Raw genomic sequence first — 10,066 nt, forward strand, 5'->3', positions numbered from 1 at the left:
TCTACGAAAGTCTCCGTCTAACACAAACCCGAGTGCTAAGCAATTCTCTCTCGCCTGTCGTGTGTAACCATGACATTGTCTCTGCGAGACAAAACATTCCGATATATGTGAAATCCTCTTAGTTCTTGCCTAACCTACTGCCTCTGACTCTCGGCATAGGCAACGAAACTTTGACAATATTCCACGTTTCCAACTCTTTACTATTCTGCGCCATTACAATATATATAAAGTGTTTCACTAAATGTGTCAGCCTCTGTAGGTTACGAAGTAAGAGGCGACGGAAATATTTATTGCGGTAGGTCACCATAAGAAACGTTACACTATCTGCGGAGTTATGAACATAGTTTATTGTGTTATTATCCAAAGAGTTACAGCAAATAGATACAATTTTTTAAATGGAACTATAGTCGTTTCTATCATGCACTGGAATCAGTAACACCAGCTGTGTATACATCAATTTAAATTACATTCCTATCACTTTTAGTTTGGGAGCTACAACCCTACAAAGTTTCAGGGGCAGATACCACACACGCTGTGCTTAACGCAATGCGCCTTCTAAATGTGGTGGACTGAAGAGGAGCCTAGAACCACTCGGCCACTGAGGCCGGCCTCAGTACTACACGTTATAGCGATTTACGGCACCATAATTTGTGAACGTGGACTTACCAGAGAACATAACATCTTGTAAAGACTCCAGCGTGAAATTATGCATGCCTCAGTCACATAATGTAACTCTCGCACGGAAATCGTTCCCATGCAGCTCCTTGGTCAGTGACAGGCGGTACGGGTGAAACCTGTGGCCATGCACTATAAGCCACACAGATGTGAGACTGACACCAGCGACTGCAGCAACGGCTCGTAAACTGACATGAGGATCGTGGTGTACTGCAGCTAAAACAAACACCTCCGTCTCCTCACTTCTTGCCGTTCTTCGTCTGTTACTGCAGCGCATTACCAAGTTGCCTGTTTCCCGAAGTCGTTGTTCTGCACGTAAGAACGTAATGGCTGCCGGAGCTCTTCGCCTAGGATATCTCACGGCGTACGCCATGGGTGCTTCAGTGGTATCGTGTTGGCACTCACCGAGTGTCAGCAACATGTTGTTCGTGTATGCCGTCTTCATCCGACGTCAGTAACTGTGGTATACTGAGCCTCGTTTGTTTCTGTGGCTCGAACTGTCGGGTATACGGCCGTGTGCGGCGACAGTCGGCAGCCTAACAACCGTTCGTGGAAGCTTCTCGCTCCGTGACACCGGCGACATTACAACTCGGCCGCACCACATTTAGAAGGCGCATTGCGTTAAGCACAGCGTGTGTGGTATCTGCCCCTGAAACTTTGTAGGGTTGTAGCTCCCAAACTAAAAGTGATAGGAATGTAATTTAAATTGATGTATACACAGCTGGTGTTACTGATACCAGTGCATGATAGGAACGACTATAGTTACATTTAAAAAATTGTATCCATTTGCTGTAACTCTTTGGATAATAACACAATAAACTATGTTCATAGCTCCGCAGACAGTGTAACGTTTCTTATGGTGACCTACCGCAATAAATATTTCCGTCGCCCATCACGTTGTAACCTACAGTGGCAAACACACATAGCCGGTATGTCCACCTATGTCACGGATAACAGGGGCGACGTATCGTGTCGTGAAGTAATGAGGCCTTGGTAGTTCGCTTGGAAGGAGCTGCCCGAACAGGTACAGACGGGAAAGGTAACGGAAATAACAACTACAAAACGAAAGTGGGTAACTGTTTCAAATAGTTCAAATGGCTCTGAGCACTATGGGACTTAACTTCTGAGGTCATTAGTCCACTATAACTTAGAACTACTTAAACGTAGCTAACCTATGGACATCACAAACGCCCATGCCCGAGGCAGGATTTGAACCTGCGACTGTAGCGCTCGCTCGGTTCCTGACTGTAGTGCCTAGAACCGCTCGGCCACCCCGGCCTGTGGTAACTATTTGACACAGAATGTAGCTTAAGGACAAACGAAGCTGAAATGAAACACAAGATCGAGAAACAGAAGATTTATACAAGTGAAAGAATTCATTGCTGGGAAGTACGATTACTAAAGTTCCGTGAGGTATTAAACAATGTCAACTGGTATCTAATGTTGATACATAAATAACGTAAACGTAATGCAATACTGATTCATCAAAACTCTCAGTCGAGAGAGCGAGCAGACGTCTTCGTTGGTAATATACAGGGTCTAGTGCGCTCTGTCTGGCGTGACACGTTTTTGTTTCATCTAATAAGTGATTGTGATTACGATCCACTGTAGCTGTGAAATAACTTTTTACGATCCACTGTAGTTGTAAAATAACTTTGTTTGCATTCATGAAGTCGACGGCCGCGAAATATGCTCGCGATTGTTGATTGTGTTGCCAATTTTTTATAATACTGCTTAATAGTACCCGCATCACAAACGATACACTAGCGTTCATATCTCAGATTGGGAGAGAAGATTGTCAAGTATAAGGGAATGAAGGTTCGGGTGATTTGTTAAGTCTAATTATTACGACACATAACAGACACACATTTCTGAGTTTTGAGTATTGTTCGTATTTCATCGTCTTGACAGTCTTTCATACTGAGCATATGAACAATTCAGTCAAACCCTCACTTTAGATACCCATGTGGTTATCCTGAGCTCTGATTTTTTTCGAGTGTGAACCTCGCCATGGGTTACGTAAAGTATTCCTGTATGGCAATGATTTGTGGCCTAGTATTCAAACTTAAGTTCTGGAGATAAGTGCTGTTTGGCTGCGGTTGTTAAACATGCCGTCCTACTTACTTACAGAGATTGCGTGGTCTCACGTTGACATTACTGCGGCAGTAAATAGTGTGTCTTATATAAACTTGCATAGCAGCACGCTAAAACTCCATAATGTGTTGGCTTATCACGGTTATACACGGAAGTAGAACAATGGAGAAGTCAGGTTAAAAATTAAATGGACAGATTACTTATGGAATAGGACCCAGGAAAATTAGTTTTGGGATGCAAAAATTTACCAAACGAAGTGACAGGTAACTTTAACTGTTAGTAAGGGGTCCAACATGGTGTAATATAAGGGAAAAATTTTAGTTAGAGATGACAATCCAGAATGAGATTTTCACTCTGCAGCGGAGTGTGCGCTGATATGAAACTTCCTGGCAGATTAAAACTGTGTGCCCCACCGAGACTCGAACTGGGGACCTTTGCCTTTCGCGGGCAAGTGCTCTACCAACTTTTTTTTTTAACGCTCTATCCACTTTTTTTGTTTTTTTTCACCTATCTAACCTAAAAACAAAAACAAAGATAGTGCCACCGCCACTTTCATCCTACAGTTAACTAGGACGGCCGTTCGCCACCACTTTAGATTTTGCGAACGAAACAAAAATTAAATATGCCTCTGAACTTTTAATATAAAAAAATAATAAAAGGAGAAAGGAAAGGGTATAATACGTTATTATATTTGATTTGTTGTTCATTTTGTTCTTAGTTTGTTCTTGTGTATTTATTAGGATTCTAAACGCAGGTCTCCTGCCCACTTTTTTTTTAATCTTTTTATTTATTTATATAGGTATCAATGTTCGAACAGCCATAGTTAATCAAGCCTGGAAAACTAAAACAGAATGTAGACACCATCGAAGATATTACACGTAAATAACATGAAAAAGAAAGCTACCACGTCGTAGTTAGGCTTCCCATTGACTGCGCCCACTGATAAAGATTGTTCAATATATGCTCGTTTGCATTTTGTTCTGACCTCATCTGCCACTGCCTGGAACATTCCAGCTGCACGGGGGGCTGTGAAAGGCGCTCCATAGGTAGTTTGCGAAGCATTGTCGATATCTGGTATGCCCGGAAATAGCATGGTGTCTTTCTTGCAAATAGAGCCAGAAGTCAAGTAAGTTCTTGTGTCCGCCACGACAGAGGTAATGGACCGTATGTCCACGTATACAGGTGACAGAGTTGGTTCGAGTCGTAGGGTAAAATGTCTGATCCGGAAACAATAAAGTGTGTGCAGATATATGCTCCGGCCTAACTCGCAAGACATAAGCCAGCATCTGCCGCACAAGGTGCCAAACCGGTTCCGCCTCTCCACAGCTGAGACGGTGCTCGTCAGAATCTACTGTATTGCAACCCACACAATTGGGAGATTCTGCCATGTGGATATTGTAGAGACGTTCTTGCGTCACCAGCTTCCCATTAACGACTACGTACCATTGGGAAACAACATCGGAATCAAGCATGGCATCGTGTACAGTCTTCCACACCACGCGCCACCGTACGTCAGGATATTTTAGTTCGACCACATTTTGAGGGCGGCGTTGCAGCATGTCGTGATATAGGCGTCGAGTCGTGGCCATTCGCGGTGTCGTAAGCGCTACACTGGAATAGCTTTGTTCTAAATAGAAACGTCCTATATAAAAGAGGGGCGCTGGGATGTCCTGTAGTGGCACCGGCGCTCTTAGTGAAGCAGACTCGTGAGGCTCGTAGGACAACGGCGCAACAGACATAAATGTGAGCTAACATAGAGGGCAATGAGCATATCATGGACGTTAACTAGGCCGAGACCACCTTTTTCCTTGGGGAGGGTAAAAGATACGTATCTGATCTTCAGTAACATACCAGCGGTGACGAAGTATCCCAGCGCTGCCATAATGCTACGAGCCAAGGGTTTCGGGATGGGTAGCGTTTGGGCGACATGCGGTATGCGGGACGCAAGGTATACATTGGCATAATACGCCCGCTGAACGATGTTGAGGGATCGCAAGCGCTGATTTGCAATTCCGGCCCTAATTTGGTGAAGAAGGCGTCGATAATTGAGCGTCGTCGCGAGTCGCATGTCGTTCATGAAATCTAAGCCCAAGCAGCGGACAGTATCACTGAAGTGTAAGGGGGCAATGTGTTCCTGCGGTAGCCCAATCCCGATGCTCAAGGCGAGCGACTTGTCAACGTTGATTTGGCTACCAGAAGCTGTACCGTATGTTGCAATCCAGTCCAACGCCGCGGCCATATCGTCAGCTCCTCGTATGACGATCATCAAATCATCCGCATATGCGGTGCAACGATAGATGGAGCCGCCGAACTGTATCCCAGTGAGCCTGTCTCGGAGACCACACAACAAAGGTTCTAAGGTAAATGCAAATAACAACGTTGATAATGGACATCACTGTCGTACTGATCGGCGGATCGGCATGGGTGCCGTCAGTCTTCCATTAACAAGAACTCGAGAAGTAGCCCCATGCAGAAGGCGTGTCAACACTGTGATAAAGGGGTCGGGATATTCCATGCGCCGTAGAACGGCAGTGAGGAAAGTGTGGCCCACACGGTCAAAAGCCTGGCTAAAGTCGATAGACGCCAGGGCTGCCGGCAAACGTCTCACCCGTGCAAGGCAGATGAGATCTCTGTAACGACATAACGCAGATCTGATGTTGTTGGGTCCCCCCAAGGACATCTGATCGCTGGACAGGACGTGCAATAGTGTGCCCCGAAGACGTTCTGGTAGCAGCCTCGAAAAGATCTTGAAGTCGCTGTTCAATAACGTTAAGGGGCGATAATCGCGGACATGATTCCGTCCCTTCGGCTTATGGATGGGGACAATCAGTCCTTCCAAGAACGGTGCAGGCAGCGGTATACCCGGGGACATCAATTCCTGACAAATTTCAATCAAACACGGTACCAACAGTTGCTTAAAGGCTCGATAGAACTCTAATGGTAATCCATTGATTCCTGGTGATTTACGGGGAGCACCTTTACCAATGGCGTCGAGCACTTCCTCTTCTGTCACTTCTCCCAGTAAAGTCGGTACCATGTCTGGTGGAACTGTACCGTGGACATGTGCTGAAACGGAGTCTACCGTCGCCATATCAGGGAGCACTGCTGAATAAAGTTGAGCGTAATGCCCATAGAAGGCTTCTGCTATATCTGCTTGTTCTGCCACGTGTCGTCCGTCGTCCGTTATCATGTCGGTTACCAGTGCCCCACGGCGCCTCCTGCGTTCTAGGAGCACGTGGTGCATAGATGGCCTTTCTGATTGTATCATGTCTGGAGCACGCGACCGTATAACAGCGCCTTGTAAATGATGGCGTGCTAAGGAGACGAGTTGCGCTTTCGCGCGATTGACTATGATCTGCCGGTCAGGTGAGGGCTCCATAGCAAGACATTCCCGTAGGACGGTGTAATAAAAGTTTTCCGTGCTTCTCCTCCATGCCGCCGCTTCCCGGCCGTAAACCATGAAGGTGCGCTTAAGAGCAGGCTTGGCACATTCAATCCACCAACTGAGGGCCGATCGGTAACGACCACGACGCTGTAAGGACTCGTTCCACGACTCTTCGATAGCACGTTTACATGCCGGCTCGTGCAGGTGGGCGACGTTCAGTTTCCAGGGGGGCCTACTGCGCCACACACGTGCAGCTGGGAGGGCAATGGTGCAAATATAGGCTGTGTGGTCGGTGAATGCAGTGGGCCAGAGCTCTGCTCCTCTCGTCGCCGTCAAAAGGGTGCTTGTGACGTAAATCCTGTCTAACCGACTTGATGAATGACTTGTATAGTGGGTGTATCCAGGAGCTGGGCCATGGATATGGCGCCACGTGTCAATCAGGTGGAGGTCACGCACTAGCATTTCCAATTCCGCACACGGGACGTGATGTGGCTGCTGATCAGACGGAGATAATGTACAGTTAAAATCTCCTCCGACCACCATATCGTCTATGCGGCCCATAAATAGACGTGTGATATCTTCCGAAAAGAAGCGGGCCCTATCTCTCCGTCTCCCTGATCCTGAAGGGGCATAGACATTGATGAGTCGTACACCGTTGACAGTTACTGCCATGGCTCTTGCACTCGGTAAGTACAGTACGTCCGTAGCCTCCAAATCGTCCCGTAGCAGAACAGCCACACCACAATCGGTAGAAGAGGCGTGGGAGATGTGGGCGGTATATCCGTAGAAGTCAGGGAAACTAGCGACACATACTTCCTGTAAGAGGGCCACGTCGACGTCCGCCGCATCAAGCATGCGTTGTAGCATTGTTAGTTTGTGTGGTGCCCTTATCGCATTGATATTGATTGTGGCTAGGCGAAAGGTGTGCTGCCTAGCCTCTTCACCTAGGGTAGACCCCATGACAATCAAAGCTAACCTCAAGAGGTGCCGGACCTACCAAATTCGTTACAAATTATGCGTCTTTTACGATAGGAGTGGCATCTCCAATGCCACCCCCTCCGCTATCACCCGTGCCCTCTTTAGGAAGTTCCTCAACATCGTCCGACCACAGTGGCTGCAACACGATGCTGTGTAGCTGATCGGCACCTAAATCTCCCGCACGTACGTCGTCTTTGTTAGAGGTAGACGGAGCGCCATCCATCGACGCTACCTGCTGAATCCGTGGTGCAAGAAGTAACTTGGCACTCGTGGTATGGGCAAGTGAACCGTCTACACCACTTAGATTCTCAGCAGGCGCAGCATCGATGCCGTCTGAGGAGGTCACCGTCTTGACCGGCCGTGTGTAGGAGGCAATCGTCTGAAGGGGTCCGCCGACGTCGCTTCCGTCGTCGAGGCGAACGTTGCTTGCGAACGTGAACATCCGTATCCGAATGTGGGAGGCAATCCAGCGTCGTATCACCTTCCGCTAGGAAAGCCGCGGTCGGGACAATGTTCGCGTCCACGTCCATCGCGTTCTGGATGTTACGTTGCGTCTGGAGTCCGTGGGACTGCTGCTGCTGTTGTTGCTGTGGAGGGGGCGACATATGGGTTGGCATCGGGGGTCCTTCCTCTTCCTCCCTTAGTACTTCTGGCATCGATGGGTGTGTCTGATCGCCCGTTTTGTCCTCAACTATGGTGCGCATCGTCGTCTGAGCGTACGTGAGGGGCAGGATTGTCGTCCCCATCGGGGAAACGGAGTCTCCCACTGGTATCTGCGTAATTCGACGTTGTAAGCAGCTCGATCGAACATGGCCTTCCTGCCCACATCCGGAACAGGTACGCGGCTGACCGTCGTACATGATGATTGCACGACAGCCACCGATGTTCAAATAGGACGGCACATGTTTCTTGAGCTCAATTTTAATTTGGCGCACACCATTGTAGACCTTATACGTCGAGAAAGTTTGCCACTTTTCTGCAACGTGGTTGATAACATTGCCGTACGGTCGGAAGGCGGCCTTGACAACTTCCTCTGGGACCTCGAAGGGGAGCTCAAAAACCCTTACAGTCCTTAGGCCCATGCCTGCATGATCCACCGTCACTGCACCGATATGCCCGTCAGAATGTTTGAATCTGAGAGAGTTCGAGTATTTAGACACCACTGTCGCGCAGACCTCTGCACTGGTCATTTTAACATAAACCACGCTCGCCGTTATAGAAAAATGTATTCCGACGACAGTCGCCGGATCTAAACGTAGATCGTCTCGTATGAACTGTTCTATTTCATAGGCTCGAGGACGCGCGTGATCTGGTTGGAAGGTAATTTTGATCGTATCGTGGCGCCATGTGTGTGCCACAGTCGCACCGAACTTGAAACTAATACAACTCGCGTCGCGAGAAGGTAAACACAAGCAAGCGCTCACGGTCGCGCACGGCGGGGCGCAGCGGACGTCCTCGCCCCACCGCAGCCGAAAGGAGACTGACCAACTAAGCTACCGAAGCACGACTCACGCACGGTACTCACAGCTTCACTTCTGCCAGTACCTCGTCTCCTACCTTCCAAACTTTACAGAAGCTCTCCTGCGAACCATGCAGAACTAGCAGGAAGTTTCATATCAGCGCACACTCCGCTGCAGAGTGAAAATCTCATTCTGGAAACATCCCCCAGGCTGTGGCTAAGCCATGTCTCCGCAATATCTTTTCTTTCAGGAGTGCTAGTTCTGCATGGTTCGCAGGAGAGCTTCTGTAAAGTTTGGAAGGTAGGAGACGAGGTACTGGCAGAAGTAAACCTGTGAGTACCGGGCGTGAGTCGTGCTTCGGTAGCTCAGTTGGTAGAGCACTTGCCCGCGAAAGGCAAAGATCCCGAGTTCGAGTCTCGGTCCGGAACACAGTTTTAATCTGCCAGGAAGTTTCAGAGATGACAATGACAATGAACTCTGTATCGGTGCTGTCTGAACACGCTAACCTCCAAAATTACCAGACGAATTTTCATGGTGTTTTCGCAGGTAACGTGAGCTTAAACTGGGCCAACATATAAGCTATATTCCATCAAAATCAGACCACAGAAAAAAGGATATCATAATTCGGTTTTACAAATGCAGAAGTGCGTTCGTCTGTGATCCTTTCATGCCTAAACTACTGAACCAATTTGGAGGAAATTTGGTGCGAAGATAGCTCGAATATGGAGGAAGAACATAGGCTGCTTTAGAAAGTTTGTAGTAAAAGACACTTATCGACCTGAATAATATTACCCGAATCAGGAAAAATATTTTCTATTTAAAGAAGCTATGTGTTCTTTGACTTTCGAACTTTATCACATTTGTGCGAATACTTTCATTGATTGACATGCTCTCCACAATACAATTCAATATCATGAACGCAATGTTTATACAGTCATTAATCCATACTTCCATCTTACAATATTTGCAAAAGTAAATCTGTTACGTTTTCAAATGTAATCCGTTGAATCATTTTCGACTAAATTTGGTGTGGAGATGAAGAAGAACATAGGCTACTTCAGAAGATAAAAAAAGTGAAGTGAGGAGTGGAGAACTTATTTTCAGCAATGGACATAAACCATGTTAATAAATTATTAAATTTACAACATAATGTACACACTGTACAATGTATGATACTTTAATACCATGATGCATGATGCGAGGCAAATGCCCACGCCATTCCGAATGCACAGCTCGGCAGGAACGCTGTATATGTTCTACGTCATCATGCGTTGGGTAGTTGGAGGGGGGATTGCGTTTCTACACATCGCGCTACACGTAACAGAACGTGCAGACACGTAAGAACTACTGACATTATTGCACATACAATAGCTTACTTACGCACCTTCATTCATCCTAACAGAACTACTGATATGCGGGCGTAGCTGCGGGTACCCGCAAGCAAGTAGCATGAAAATCCAAGAGAAACCAATAC

General features: G+C 47.2%; 1 non-coding gene across 1 annotated transcript; it reads left to right on the plus strand.

The window, feature by feature from the left end:
- Window positions 1–8,946: 8,946 nt before the first annotated feature.
- Window positions 8,947–9,021, plus strand: Trnas-cga (transfer RNA serine (anticodon CGA)). The gene has a single exon. It is a non-coding gene; the product is annotated as a tRNA-Ser (tRNA).
- Window positions 9,022–10,066: the final 1,045 nt, after the last annotated feature.

This window comes from Schistocerca gregaria, chromosome 6, assembly GCF_023897955.1.
Source record: "Schistocerca gregaria isolate iqSchGreg1 chromosome 6, iqSchGreg1.2, whole genome shotgun sequence".
In the NCBI taxonomy this organism is placed as follows: domain Eukaryota; kingdom Metazoa; phylum Arthropoda; class Insecta; order Orthoptera; family Acrididae; genus Schistocerca; species Schistocerca gregaria.